Source organism: Littorina saxatilis, linkage group LG4 (assembly GCF_037325665.1).
Source record: "Littorina saxatilis isolate snail1 linkage group LG4, US_GU_Lsax_2.0, whole genome shotgun sequence".
In the NCBI taxonomy this organism is placed as follows: Eukaryota; Metazoa; Mollusca; class Gastropoda; order Littorinimorpha; family Littorinidae; genus Littorina; species Littorina saxatilis.
The window spans coordinates 66,249,189-66,264,886 of NC_090248.1; the positions used below are offsets into that span (position 1 = coordinate 66,249,189).

Genomic DNA, 15,698 nt, shown 5'->3' on the forward strand with positions numbered 1-15,698 from the left:
GTTTGTATACCAGTTTTAACAAATTATACTAGCGCCATCACTGAATCATTGAAAAGAAGTCTGAATTTAGTGTTCGCAGTATGAATGTAAGCACGCAATACATTTTTATATTGTTATACAGTTATTGTGTATACAGGCAATCATTTCAACAGCCTTTTAAAGCACTGTGGCAGACAAACAATGTTTACCAGGGAAAGGCTTTAGTTCCACATTTTATTGCCATAATGAGCCACAGCTCATTAGCACAGCAAATTACTCAGTAATTACAGAGGCTTTATGCGTCATTTACAGCACCTCTTGCAAACTTGTTCATGCGCTTTGGGCTGTGTGTATGTTTTGACAGGCCCATTGTGTCTGCAGTGAAAATATGTGTTCATGGTTAGATAGCAGTGTGGCCAGTGTTCTTTGCTGGCTGGACTGTCAACAGCCTATTTTCTACCCCTCACCTGTTATTTCTTTGTATACTGCATTAGTGCATTCATTCCTTGCAGTGAAAATATTCATTCATGGTTATTCTGGTCAGTGTTTTTTTGCTGGCAGTTGTTATTTCTTTGTAATACATGTACAGCGGAACCTCCCTGTTAAGGCCCCAAAATGGGAGTAAATTTACAAAGGCTATAAGTACATAATATGGACAGAAAGTCTGAAAAAAGAGGGTCTTAAAAGGGAGTGAGTCTTACATTGGGGGGGGGGGGGGGTCTTATAAGGAGGGTTCCACTGTATACGGCATTATAGCATTCCTTTCTGCTATGGGAAATGGATCCAGGTTGAGGATAGTGTTTGAAGAAAGGTGTGTGCTTTTTACAGTTGTTGAACTTGTAGGCATGGGGGCTTTGGTTCAGTTGAATGCATTTTACGTCCTCTCTCTGGGCTTTATTCATTGTGATCAGACTGTAGAAGGAAGCCTGGTTCACTACTTTTGTGCTGTGGCAGTAAGTACACAATAGCAATGCTACCAGTTGAAGTTTGTTTTTTATTCATGTGTTTGCAGAGTCATTGGTTGTCTGTCTCTCGCTCTCTTTCTGTCTCTCTCTGTGTCTCTCTCGCTCTCTCTCTCTCTGTCTTTTTCTCTCTCTGTCTTTTTCTCACTCCTCTCTCTTGCTCTCAATCTATCTTTTTCTTTGTCATGCACATGTGTAAAGGCACACAAACACACACACAGATCTTAGACAGTGAGACACACACACACACACACACACATGTATACACATGTATGATGTACATTGACACACTCTCTCCCTCTCCCTCTCCCTCTCTCTCTCTCTCTCTCTCTCTCTCTCTCTCTCTCTCTCTCTCTCTCTCTCTCTCTCTCTCGTTCACTCTCTCTCTCGTTCACTCTGTCAATCTGCACTACTGTAAAACACAAAACTGTTAAAGGACAGAATTTGAACTCGCTTTTGTTGGCTATTCTGTGTAACTTGTAAAACAGTCAGCTTGCTGGAAAAATGTGCACAAAATATTGGCTGCAGCACCAATTAATACAGGGACGTAAGACGCGGTACGGCGGGTACGGCAATCGTCGTACCAAATTTTAGACTTTTTTTTTAAAAAAGAAATCCGATGATGATCACATCCTCATAAATCAGTCAGGGGTAATAACTAGAACAAAAGCAGATGCGAGAAGAAACAGTGAGTTCACAAACACATCCACATTACGTGGATCAAAAGCAAATCGGCTTTTTTTCCCCTGGCCCTACCAAATGTTGTGGGTCTGCTACTCCCTGTAATACCATAACCAATTATGTCTAGCTAGCACTTTAGACTTGGGCGAGCAAAGGAAATCCAACCGCTCCTTATGCTTCTTCCTGTTTAGACCCAACACAGTGCCACAACATGACTTGAGTCAAATTCATACATGTACAGTATGTAATATATATATATATTGTCACACACTTGCACTACACTTGCTGTGGCCAATGGCTTGAGGCCAAGCTGTTCCTATCTCTTTCCACACTGGGGGATGGCTGTGATTTGATGGCCATGATGATGATGATGATATGAGGCCTGGTACACAGTGCTCCAACTAGTCATGTAGAAATGATGAATCTGTCATAGCTTCAAGAGTTTACCACTCTTTGAATTCTTTTGGTGGGTGGGATTATTTGAACAGCAACAAATTTGGGACTTTTTTTCTGTTGGCTTTCTAGCTTGTGTTGATTAATAAGTATATATGAAAGATGTGGATGATAATGAAGCTATTCTCCAGCATCTGGGATGAATTTGGAGTTGATGCCTGTGTGTGAAAAGCATACTTTAGAACGGAAGCCATTGTTTCCCACATTGCTTGCCCTTCGTGCTTTTTGTAGATCAAATGTCTGCAAGCTCATGGACAATTTTGACAGTTATGCTGCAGAGACAGATCCATTTTTCACAAAATCTTATGAATACATGGCCATAGGTTTGATTTTGAGAATGTCGTGTAGGTTGTGTGATTTTTGGTGGCTTCTTTTCTTCTTCTTCTTTGTTGATGGGCTAAAACTCCCATGTTCAATCATGTGTTTGCACCAGTGGGATTTTACCTGTACCACCATTTTTACCCCGCCATTTAGGCAGCAATATGCGGGTTTCAGAAGAGGTGGCTTCTTTTTATCTTGGTCACACTGACACAGTACCAAATTGAATGCTTTATTATATAACTTTGGTAGAGCCCATCATGTGGCTGTGCATACGGCTGCTGCTAAACTAAAGGGGGGAGTTAACGTCCTCTCAGAAAATGTTTCTATTTGGGACAAGAATTGGTGACACGCTAAGTGCGGCTGCTGCCTTTATGATCAGCCCTTTATCAGTGGTAACAGATGGGTTCAACAATAGCCAAGGTAATGACAGATGTGTGGCATTTCATGTATGGACTATTGCCTTCCTGATTAGGTCTGTGATACTTTATTGAGGGCAACATCCCTTCTGATTCGAGGTCAATGATGCACATTGCATTGTGTCTGTGAGGAAAGTACTTCAAATATTGCATACATATCCTGGTTTGCTTCGAGATTTCTTTTTCTTTTTCTGCGTGATCCTGTTAAGAAGCCAATGGCCCTCAGTTTTCAAACGATACAAAATAAAAACAGAATGGATAATTATCATATCTATACAGTGGAACCCCTCTTTTAATACCTTAAACAATCTGAGAAAATCAGGTCTTAAAACATGAAGGAGGGAGTCTTAAAACGGGGTACATTTACACAGGTTATGAACAGAAAGTCTGAGAAAACAGGGTCTTAAAAGGGAGGGGGTCTCAAAGGAGGGGGGGGGGGGGGGGGGAGGGGGTCCACTGTACCACTCGTGTGACACGCACAGCCGCAACCACAATTGCACGAGATTTTTACTGCCCCTCGTAAAATGCGTGCACGTGACTTTCGCGGCTAGGACGGGTTGACCTCAAAAGGTCTCGCACTCGATGAAAACTCCGTATAGTTCCGGCGTAGACTCCATCAATCTACCTAACCTGTCTTTCGTAGACTTGTGACATGTAAAATAGCTAAAACCTCTTGAGTGATGGGACAGTTAGAGAGACCGGCTTTTACTACAGAGTGTCGACTGAAAGACTTGGCTAAACCAGGTGCTCTGGATTTGGGGGTACCGTCAGATATATTTTACTGTGACGTACACCAGCAGTGGGGCATTGTGTCGTTGTAAAACTGAAGAAAAAAACTTTCGCTGGGTACTATGTCAGTATGTGTGTGTTTGTGTTCGTGTATGTGTTTAATTTGCTTGATTTGAGTAGAGTCTGACTTATAATTATGTCAGTGGTGCCGAGAGTCTGAAGCAGGTTGTCTTGAACAACAATTATCACACAAACCCTGTTCAGTTAGTCCAGGAAAGAGAGCTACTGGTATCATTGGTTCCGTCGTGTTACTTTCTGCCTTAAAATGAATGTCCAAGTTTTAATTAAACAGAATATTTTTACTCGGGGTTGGGTTACCGGGCGTGTGTAATTCCGCGTCCCTAGAGTCAACTGATGATTACCACCCATGCACAACATATACATGTCTGCGCAAATTGTGTTTATTACTGACAGAAAGACCGATGTAGACAAACGCAGGACATTGTCCAAAATCGATGTTTGTGCATTCATGCAGCCAGTGTATTGCGCAGAGAGCAGTGTTGTGGTTTGCAGAATACCCAATAGTGCCGTAAAGTCCCATTTGTGGCATGCTGTTTCCCATCACAGCGGATAACTTTGGCTTCTGAATGTCAGACGGGACCCACTTGTGAGTGTGGCGTCTGAGACTGGAATCAATTGTGTGCTGGCAAGTCCGACGGACAGCCACAGGCGCTTGATAAAAGTGCTTGTATTTGAGAGTTTGTGGTCAGAAGTTTCGCAGATTGATCGGTTTGTTGTTGATGGAGACTTCCCCGCAGTATTCTATAAATATTCAGGTTCTATGTGTGTGTGTGTGTGTGTGGGGGGGGTCAGTTGCTACACACACACACACAAACACACACGACGGCACTCGCTTATGAACAGGCGTGCGATTACTAAGGGAGAGGGGGGATATTTTTTTTTAAAAGCATAGATCAGCCTTTTCTTTTGCACGTATAAACATGCAGGAACTGCAAAAAAAAGAGAGAAAGAGAGAGAGGTTGATGTGTAATCGCTGAACGTTCCTGCAAATTTAAGTCCACAGTTTTTAACTTGGTAAACTATGTTCTACCAGGCAACTGCGGAGTAGGAAGCTCTATACCATTACGTACACGTCCATCGTATTTCTGTTATACTAAGCGGATTTTCATGGAGAAAGATACTTTAATGCACGCATCTGACAGGCTGACTTCTGGCAGTACCCACAAATAGGCTAAGTAAGGCCAGAGACTCAGGTACACGGCGAGGCACTGTATGGCAAAATGCCACCAGCTTGGCATTACCCTCAACATTTGTCACACTTCATTTCTACTGAAAACAACCCTTTGTGGTCCTCTCGTTCCCGTCCTTCATGTCGTCATTGTGCTTCTATAAGTTCTTCACAAATAACAGCAACACATGCCGCACGCACTCGCATGCACACGAACACACAGACAAACAAAGCACACATAAAATAATAATAATGTCAGTTACACACACTGTACTCGAAATTGTGTGGGGCTTTATTCAGATTACAAGAACATACGTGAGTTTTGCGAACAAGGCATCTTGATTGTGAAGAATAAGTTGTTATAAGGAAGACCACAATTAACCCAACAATGCGTAACCGACCTTCAGCAGGAAGAAAACTAGCAAATATAACCAACAACAAAATCTCCGGTTCTAGAAAAGTAACTGTGGGATCCAGTTTCAGACGAATTACATCGGACTGTATCCAATTTTTATTGTTTGCTTTTGTAAGTTTGTTGTGTGTGTGTGTGTGTGTGTGACTGTGTGTGTGTGTGTGTGTGTGATTTTAGAAGTAGGTTGACGCGAGTTTCCCAGTTAGAGTAATTAAATAGCTTTTTAGCTAATAAGTCACATCCGGTTGTTGCTGAGTTAATTGCTATTCCGTCAGGGTTTTATTCAAACTGTGATAGGATGAAGTAGGGTGGTACATGCAATGAAAGAACACCATTGGAACCCGTCAAAATCAAATGTGTCCCGGCATTAAATCAGGTGGCCTGTCATGGCAGGCATTGTTGGGTATAGAAAATAGACAAAGGGACATCAAAAAGTGTCCTTTCACTGGACAGACCTCACATGGTATTGGTGCAACTGTATACAAATTGACATTTTTACCATTGCAGTAACACGAAAGAATCTTGTCTTGCTTCGCTTGTGAATATTGTCAGCATGCTATGTACAAGAGAATTATTTGCTGACGCCCATAAATGCTCTTGGTGGCTTTGTTAATCAAGTATATCCAACCCTTCAGAAGCTGTACACTGCTTATTAGGAGCAGTGTTTCGCAGGAGCAGTATCTGATTGACATGTGTAGGCTACTATACAACTTCAAGCATGAGGACCCTTTGGCAAAAGAAGCCAGAGCGTATCTTAGAAGACATAAACAGACAAAGCAAACACAGAATGTTAGTATCTAAATACTAACAGAAATGGCGAGTGCCTGACATTATCGAAAACATCACCCCCCCGCGGGTTAGGGGGAGTCCCATATTGGTTGGGACGAGAAATAATTTACCCGATGCTCCCCAGCATGTCGTAAGAGGCGACTAACGGATTCTGTTTCTCCTTTTACCCTTGTTAAGTGTTTCTTGTATAGAATATAGTCAATTTTTGTACAGATTTTAGTCAAGCAGTATGTAAGAAATGTTAAGTCCTTTGTACTGGAAACTTGCATTCTCCCAGTAAGGTAATACATGTATATTGTACTACGTTGCAAGCCCCTGGAGCAAATTTTTGATTAGTGCGTTTGTGAAAAAGAAACAATTGACAAGTGGCTCTATCCCATCTCCCCATTCCCCCGTCGCGATATAACCTTCGTGGTTGAAAACGACGTAAAACACCAAATAAGGAAAGAAAGAAAGATCGAAAACATCCACCAACAACCTAAGTTGTCATGGATCAGACGAAGTATACGTGCTGGTAAGTGAAGTATGACTCTCATTTGTCGAGAGGATGACGATGGATGGGTATTGCAATCCTGAGAAATGATCGCTACAAATGTCGACAGTTTGTTGACCTCACAAATTCACCAATCGTGTCAGAAGAAAACTTGCGCTCTGTGTGTGTGTGTGTGTGTGTGTGTGTGTGTGTGTGTCTGTCTGTCTTTGTCTGTCTGTGTCTCTGTGCCCCCCCCCCCTCTCTCTCTCTCTCCCTCCAGGGTTCGACGACTGTTTCGGTTATTCGCCAAACGTTTCTCTAGTTCCATTCTAGCTCTTGCTATAGACAGGCATGGGGAGTGTCCGCCGAAAGGCACATTTCCGCCGATTGTTTTTTTCGTTCCGCCGAAAAAGCAAAAGTGTCCGCCGAAAAAATAAACGGGGGAGGCAAAAATGGTTCTGAAAACTGAATTTAATGGCAAACTTGGAGCTAAGAGGACAGCAAATTGCACAATTTGGGTTCTTTGGAGAATTTTTTGTCGGAGGGGGGGGGGGGGGGGGGGCATGCCCCCGGACACCCTAGTAAAGCTAGGCGCTTCGTGCCGTCGACTTACTTACAAAATGTCAGCCTTTTTTAAAAACTTTTTTCAATTCCCATGCCTGTATAGAGTTACGTTGGCGTACACAAAAACTGATTTGGGTTTGTTTGTGTTACCTGCTTGCTTTTTTGGGTGGCAGGTTCTCAGAAAGTGTTGGCATTGTCTGCGAGTTTTGACGTCAAGGGTAGAGTGTTGTTAAGGTTGCGCCTGTTGAGTTCAGACAGTGAGCTTCAGGTAAAAGTGGCAGGGGGGAGCCCTGTGGTGTGGGTTGTCTTTGAAAGGTCACCTTTTTGTTCTATCTCTCTACCTTCATTTCAACTGTTTCTGCTCTGTTTCTCTCTTCGATCCACCACTTTTTTTGCTCTGTTTCTGACTGTTTGCTTCTCTTCGAGCCATCTTACCCCCCCCCCCCCCCCCCTTCTCTTTCGAGTCTTTCTCCCTCTGCTTCTTTTTCTCTTGCTATCCCCGAGCCACTGAGGGGGAGGGGGGGGGGGCATTTTTTTGCGGAATTTGTCTGACATCTAAGGAATGGTTGGGGGCTTTTGTGATCAAATGCGTTTTATTGGCGCATCACAACATGACAGAGAGACTCTTATACGGGGGTTTGAATATATCTGGGGTCAAGGTCACTGGAAGCGCTTGACATTTTCCAAAGGTGACTCCTCACCGAGTTGTTTGTTTGTGTTGCAATGCCAGGAAAAAACAGGGATTTATGACTTTGTGAAAAACATTGGCAGGTACTATGATTGAGGTTGGCGAAGGCTTAGTCTAGGTTCTGCATAATCTTGTAGATCTCTACTTGTTCTGGTTTGAAAAAAGACAAAATAAAAAACACAAGAAAGAGTGTTTACAGTTAATGTTTGTCAAGCGTCCAAAAATTCTGCCGTGTTTGATGGTATCTTGCTTCGTAAAGGTAGAGCAGAGACAGCTAAAAAGGACTATAAGCGGTTCTCTGAAATTCAAATTCTTTTCACACACAACCTCTTACCACAATTATTTTGCGCAATTAAATTAAAAACACACAATCCGACTGATCAAGAGGTGTTCATTGTTCGATGATTACTGGCGAATAAGTTTATCAGGTTCTTAAAAAAGGGGTGGGATGTTGTTTGGGAGGAGGTGATTACTTGCCATTGCGAATCTAAACAAACTCCTCATTGTATGTAAAAACGAAAAAACAAACAACAACAAGTCGCGTAAGGCGAAAATACAATATTTAGTCAAGTAGCTGTCGAACTCACAGAATGAAACTGAACGCAATGCCATTTTTCAGCAAGACCGTATACTCGTATCATCGTCAGTCCACCGCTCATGGCAAAGGCAGTGAAATTGACAAGAAGAGCGGGGTAGTAGTTGCGCTAAGAAGGATAGCACGCTTTTCTGTACCTCTCTTTGTTTTAACTTTCTGAGCGTGTTTTTAATCCAAACATATCATATCTATATGTTTTTGGAATCAGGAACCAACAAGGAATAAGATGAAAGTGTTTTTAAATTGATTTGGACAATTTAATTTTGATCATAATTTTTATATTTTTAATTTTCAGAGCTTGTTTTTAATCCGAATATAACATATTTATATGTTTTTGGAATCAGCAAATGATGGAGAATAAGATAAACGTAAATTTGGATCGTTTTATAAATTTTTATTTTTTTTTTACAATTTTCCGATTTTTAATGACCAAAGTCATTAATTAATTTTTAAGCCACCAAGCTGAAATGCAATACCGAAGTCCGGGCTTCGTCGAAGATTACTTGACCAAAATTTCAACCAATTTGGTTGAAAAATGAGGGCGTGACAGTGCCGCCTCAACTTTCACGAAAAGCCGGATATGACGTCATCAAAGACATTTATCAAAAAAATGAAAAAAACGTTCGGGGATTTCATACCCAGGAACTCTCATGTCAAATTTCATAAAGATCGGTCCAGTAGTTTAGTCTGAATCGCTCTACACACACACACACACACACACAGACACACACACAGACACACACACGCACATACACCACGACCCTCGTTTCGATTCCCCCTCGATGTTAAAATATTTAGTCAAAACTTGACTAAATATAACAACAAAAACAAACAAAGCCAATAACATCAAACCACTTTGCATCACTTGATGTAGAATCCTGTTTCTAGGGTAAAGAGCCCGAGGGGGAAAACACTGGGTCGCTGCCAGAGATTGGCACAGATTGTTGACGAGTGTTGAGTGAAAAAACAACTCCTATACGTTGTACATCATGGGGCGCGAACCTATCTTCCGCCGCTGCTGCAGCAACACTGATAAACAACTCTCAGGTCATAGGGTCCCCAGGTAGAAAAGTTTTTTAAAAAAAAGAAGAATTGTGTTCGATGCGCATGTGTTGTCGGTGATCGCTCAATTTTATAATTAGCAGAAGACGTAAGGCATGCAACGTTAGTTTTTATAACTTGAAAATAAGATCTGTCATTTTTCATTCTGAGACTAAACTGTTTGCACCAGTGACCTTCATACGAACTCGGTTGAAATTACAAGCATTTTGTTTAAAACCAAATCTTACAGGTTTGTGTCTGATGAGCATGTTTGGCGGTGGAAGGCTAGTTGCATGAATTGCCGGCAGGACTATCGTCGTGCTTGTGGGTAGGGAAACGGATGTTGAACGAGATGGCTTTACGGTTCGCCATCTAACTATTCGCAAATTCTTCCTGGTCATTTCCTGTTGCTACTGAGGAGGAATCTTCCCCCCCCCCCTCTCTCTCTCTTCCTCTCCCCCCCCCCCTCTCTCTCTTTCGCTCAAACATACGGTCCCACAAACGCATATTTTATGAATACACAGAAGAATAATGTTTGGGTCAGCACAACAAATGATGAAAAGACGCTCATTAAGATTTATTGTTGTGTTTCAATGTCAGAGAGAGAGAGAGAGAGAGAGAGAGAGAGAGAGAGAGAGAGAGAGAGAGAGAGAGAGAGAGAGAGAGAGAGAGAGAGAGAGAGAGAGAGAGAGAGAAATATGGGGGGGGGGGGGGGACGGTCAGAGCAAAAGTTGTACAACAAAGACGTTTATAACTTTTAGTAGTAATAATGACCTCCAGCAGGACATTATAGCTTCAGGCGACCACTTTGCAATCACGGTAATCACTCTAAAGGCTTAAAGCTTACGGAACAACGAAACAATGAGAAGCATTTGCCCCCTCCCCACCCCTTCCACTGGCATTATTATGACCACTGTCTTTCCCGCCAGTTTCTACTGAAGCCACCACTTACTGTGATTGCCAAGTCGACTGAACGAAAATATATATACGAGTTCTTACCCTACCCCCACTTATCATCATTGTTAGTTCTGCCAGTTGATCCGTGATTACTGCGTGCTCTTCTCAAAACACTTGTTGCTGCAGTTGATCCGTGATTACTGCGTGCTCTTCTCAAAACACTTGTTGCTGCAGTTGCTCAGTCGTCCATAGCAGGAGATGAAGCGTGTGACGTAGTAAGCCTATAACCTTGAGTGTTCTCCAGTCGCCCGGCCATCATTTGATATCTCACATGGATGGGGCGCCATGTAATGGGGGTTTTGATCACGAAAACTTGTGCCCATCCTCTGAGTCTTTTGGCCGTCCATTTCGCTAATTCGCCAAATTTGTGAATCTTCATCCTTTTCCTGTGTCAGCTTTGGTGTTAGTGCACGAGTGTGGTTGTCGGTACTGTAGGTTACGATAAAAAAAAAAAATGATGTAGCTCAATAAATGCATTTTCTCGATTGGATAGTGCAGGAGAAAAGATAGAATTTGAACAATAGAAACGGTTTCGATGTTTGGATTAATGTTTGTGCTCAATGATCGTATTGTTTGCGCCGGTGAAAGCGGTGAATATACGGTCGTGAAGAGCCCCTTATTCTGTGTTGTAGTTCCGTATCTCCGCTGTTAGGTCAGAAGTGAACAGCAAAACATGTTAGTCAATCTGAATTAGAATCACAGGCCGTGCAGTCACCCCAGACAGATGTTGGTTTTCTTCCCAACAAGGCAGTCTGGATGGGTTCGCGGCTTGGCTGTTTAGGTATTTCAAGTCCAAACAGGCTTTTAACGTTTCGACTTTGACCGACAAGATCGAAACAGTTATTCGGTTAGGGGGGGGGAGGGGGTATATGTCATCTCATATTACCCTGCATCCTCCCCCACTGCCACACAGCAGCAACAAAGCCAGAAACTTCAATGCCAACAACAGCAGCAAGCCCACGAGGGCAACATGTAAACCCTCCATCAGTTTGGCCGCCTGCCACGCGCCGACACACCTCAGTGGAATGTAGCACGTGCTTCCCGAGGCAAAGGTGTGCGTCCTGTGCAGTAAGTAGTACTTAAGTTGCAAAAACCCTGGCCATGAGGGGCAGGTGCTGAAAGGTCTTCACATGCGCCTGCATTGAAAATCACATCACGTATTGTCGTTTGATGCCACAACGAAGCAATTGTCAAGTCAAGAAGAAGATCTTTTAAGTCAACTAATACGTACGAAAGTCACAGTTTTCAATTGCTTCGTGCGTCTTCGTTTCTTAACCAATTCTCTTGATTTTGGTACCGTTGTGATCCTAAGACTCTGCACTTTCCTTTGATATCAGGCTCACTATATATAACTGAATCAAACACGTGATAGTTGCTTATGAATGAAGTAATTAGTTAAGGTTTTTTTCCCGATTAAGGTACATACTGTGACTAATTCAGTGGAACATGGCAGTGAGAGGGGTACGTATCACCGCAACAGTTATTCTGCATCCTTATGAACCCGTGTTCACATGTTTGGTTTTGATTATTTGCTAGAGAAAGTAGATATTTTGGAAAATATAAAATGCAAATGGCGACGATAATTAATATTTTGCAAATATTTACTTCCGACCGGGGTAAAATAAGTTGCTGTCAATTTCTCGTGCCTGTAGCAAGGCACTGGGCTTTCAACTCTCTCCATGGATCCATTGCCTGTTGGCGGTCCGTGGCAGTGGCCAAACCACGTCTCCGGTGTTGGCTAAATATTGTCGTCTGCTGTGCTTCGACCATGCGTCCAGCTGGTTTGTGGACACACGAACCGTGTGAAACATTGGACCGATTTAATAATCACGCCCAAGTTTTGCTTTGTGATGAAAGAGGTCATTGTTCTCAGAGGGTATTCGTCAAGGTTTGACATTCTATCTCTGCAGAGACTATTTTCAGTTTCTCGTTCTTTGGTGGCCTCAGTATTTGTCAAAGAAACACGGTCCGATTCAGTCCCTAGTTTGACAGTCGGATGGAGGGGTTATTGCTCTGTTCAGGGTTTTGAGGGTATTGGCGAAGGCTTGACATTCGGTCTCTGCAGCGACTTTTTCAGTTGCCTTACTTTGTGTTAGCGGGTTTTGCACTGTCTGGTGTCTGTATTCGTGGAGGCTTTAATGTTGGTCTCTTCAGCGACTAATTTCACTGTTCCAGATTCTGCCGTCCCAATTTCTCCACTGTTTAGTTATGGTGCCTTCGTGAAATGTCTCTAATGTTCAACGGATGTCACGTCGTTACCCCCCCCCCCCCCCCCCCCCCCCCCCCCCCCCGCGGGTTAGGGGAAAGAATTTACCCGATGCTCCCCAGCATGTCGTAAGAGGCGACTAACGGATTCTGTTTCTCTTTTTACCCTTGTTAAGTGTTTCTTGTATAGAATATAGTCAATTTTTGTAAAGATTTTAGTCAAGCATTATGTAAGAAATGTTAAGTCCTTTGTGCTGGAAACTTGCATTCTCCCAGTAAGGTAATACATTGTACTACGTTGCAAGCCCCTGGAGCAAATTTTTGATTAGTGCTTTTGTGAACAAGAAACAATTGACAAGTGGCTCTATCCCATCTCCCCCCTTTCCCCGTCGCGATATAACCTTCGTGGTTGAAAACGACGTTAAACACCAAATAAAGAAAGAAAGAAAGGCACGTCGTTGTTGGATTTTGTGAGTGTGTGTGTGTGTGTGGGGGGGGGATGTTCTTTTGTGTTCCTCTCTCCCTCTCTTCTCTCCCACCCACTTTTCGCCTTTGACTTGGCGCCAATAGTAGCTAATAGTAAGGTCACACATCATACGATCATTTGCTGAACATTGAATGTGTCCCCGGTCGGATACCTACTACGCTTGAACAAAAATACAAGACAAAGTGTTAGGATGGCAGTCCTCCAACCCCTTCTCCCTCACCCCTTCGTGTTCCCACCTTCCTCGTCGCCGTGCCGACTGACTGACTGTTATGGTTTAACGTCCTCTTAGACCAACGACCAACTCGGCAACTGGTCTATATTGGGACAGGTATTGGTAATACGTTGAAGATAAGGTGTGATACTTTGATTCGAACAAGCCCGCTGTGGCTGTCTTCTTCGACACACCAGCATTGGGTTTGTCTCGTCAAAGTTTCGAAATACGATCGCGATAATCGGAGACGAGAGATGATGCATGCGTGTCTTCGTGTTTTCCAAGCCCTGAGACTTTCGCTGTGAACGTGGGCTCTTTTTCGTGCGCATGTGTGCACACGGGGGTGTTCGGACACCGAAGAGAGTCTGCACAAAGTTGACTCCGAGAAATAAATCTCTTGCCGAACGTGGGGATCGAACCCACGCTGATAGCGACCAACTGGCTACAAAGCCAGCGCGCTACCAACTGAGCTACGTCCCCGCCCCGCCGTGCCGGTTTGCAAGGAGAATAAAATACAGATGCAAGTAACAATACAGACAGATGCAAGTAACAATACAGACAGATGCAAGTAACAATACACAAATCCCCTCCCCCAATGCACACACAGTCACACACACACACACACACACACACACACACACACACACACACACACGCAAACTAGTCCTATCTGGATGAGAATCTTGACACGGCACCTATTCCCGTTTGGCTTGTTGCCCTTATTTTTCATGCATGCACGTGCATCTCGTATTATTTCTTTCTGTCCACGTGTCTCCCCGGCCTTTTTGCACGGAAGTCTGGCGCAGACTCTTCCGCACTTCAGTTTCCTGTTTTCTCCATGGTTGTTTTTTTGATCTTCTTTGAGGTTTTCACGTCGTATTGCCAATTGTTGTGAACTTATCTTGATGCACACGATCGGCAGTATCACAGCTATAGGAACATGCAGCCTTGAGGCCTGTTTGTACTTCTCTCTACAGTCATAATTATGTCCATCTTCCGCTATGCGTGCATAGTTGGCTGTCTGATCAGACGACAAGGAAGAGGAAGCCGGTTGTCTGCGCTGCCTGAAGAATAACAGCTTGGACTGACTGAAGACCAGCAGGAGGAATAAGCGAGGTCTGCTTCCTTTCGTGGTCAGAAGTGTTGATCGTACCTGGACGTTTCCAGCCGTTCACTCCCTCCCCTCCCCCCCTCCCCTCCCCTCCCCTCCCCTCCCCTGGTGCCCTCCCCTCCTTTTACCCGGCGATTGGTACACGTTTTCTATTGTTCTGTTTAGTTGTACTGTCTTTGATTCTAAACTTGGCATTGCTGCGCCCCTTGCTGAACCTCTGAGGTTGATTGGGTGTAAAATAATGAAGAGCTGTCAGCTATGGTGTAAAGCAATCAAGAACTGTTAACTAAGAACTGATCGTGAGGGTGTACAACAATCAGAGGCTGGCTGCTAGGAAGTAACGCTACCGAGAGCTGACAACAAGTGTTCAAAGCAATCTCAACTACCAGGATGTGAAGCAATCAAGAGTTGATAACACACAAAGCGTGCCTCGAGTTTCTCACTCACTCACTACAACGACGTACACCAAGACATCACATTATGCACAATTAATTTATATCAAGCCAGCATCAAAATTCACTTTCTCAGAAGTGGACAAATAAATATCAAGAAACACTGGCCACGGACCTACAAGAACATACAGGTCCGTGACATTGCCATGCTCCCCATCGCACTGTGAGATCAGTAAAGTCGTGCGTTGTAATAGGACCCAGGCATCCTTGTCGACCAGAAAATTTTAATTGCATACTTCCTTCCTACTAATTGCCTTGGCAATGCGGATGTTTCATATACTGACTGCTCTCGAACGGGCGTGGTTATAGTGTTGTTATTATACATGTCAGTGTGAGGAGCTAGTAGGCTTGAGTCAATTCTTTGTCGTGTCCACTGAGGTACATACTAACCAGTACATGTATGCTAGCTCAGTGTTCGTACCCCCTTTTAACGGTTTACTAGACTTTGTTTTTGTCATGAAAGTGGCGTTTATACTACAGTGAGATGACAAATAAAAGATCAAACACATTCCCGTCCTATTTTACGTTTTGCCCTGCTGGTATGACATTATATGAGTCTGAATTCATTTCTTATCATCACAATTGTTCTGTGGAACACACAGCCGGAGCAATAAGGAAAAGAAAAGTGTGACAGCGACACACAACCCCCACCCAACCCCCACACAACCCCCACCCAATCCACACCATCACCACCAACGATGACAGCGACGACGTTCAACGTAAATACGTGTGCCTTTAGCCGACCCTCGACTGAGGATGGTACACATTCTATTCACATTCAATCGTCATTCTCCACAGCGCAAATCATGACACATACAGTGTTGAACTATAATGGTACTTCAAAAAATAAATGGTTGTTTATTGCCTGTGTTGGACTCAATGTCCCCATGACGTGGCCCTTCACAATAGGCCGCCCCACAATAA

General features: G+C 43.4%; 1 protein-coding gene across 1 annotated transcript in view; it reads left to right on the top strand.

Moving 5' to 3' along the window:
* The window catches only part of LOC138965417 (SLIT-ROBO Rho GTPase-activating protein 3-like), a 181,007-nt gene that overhangs the window by 983 nt on the left and 164,326 nt on the right, over positions 1 to 15,698 (top strand). The window lies entirely within an intron of this gene.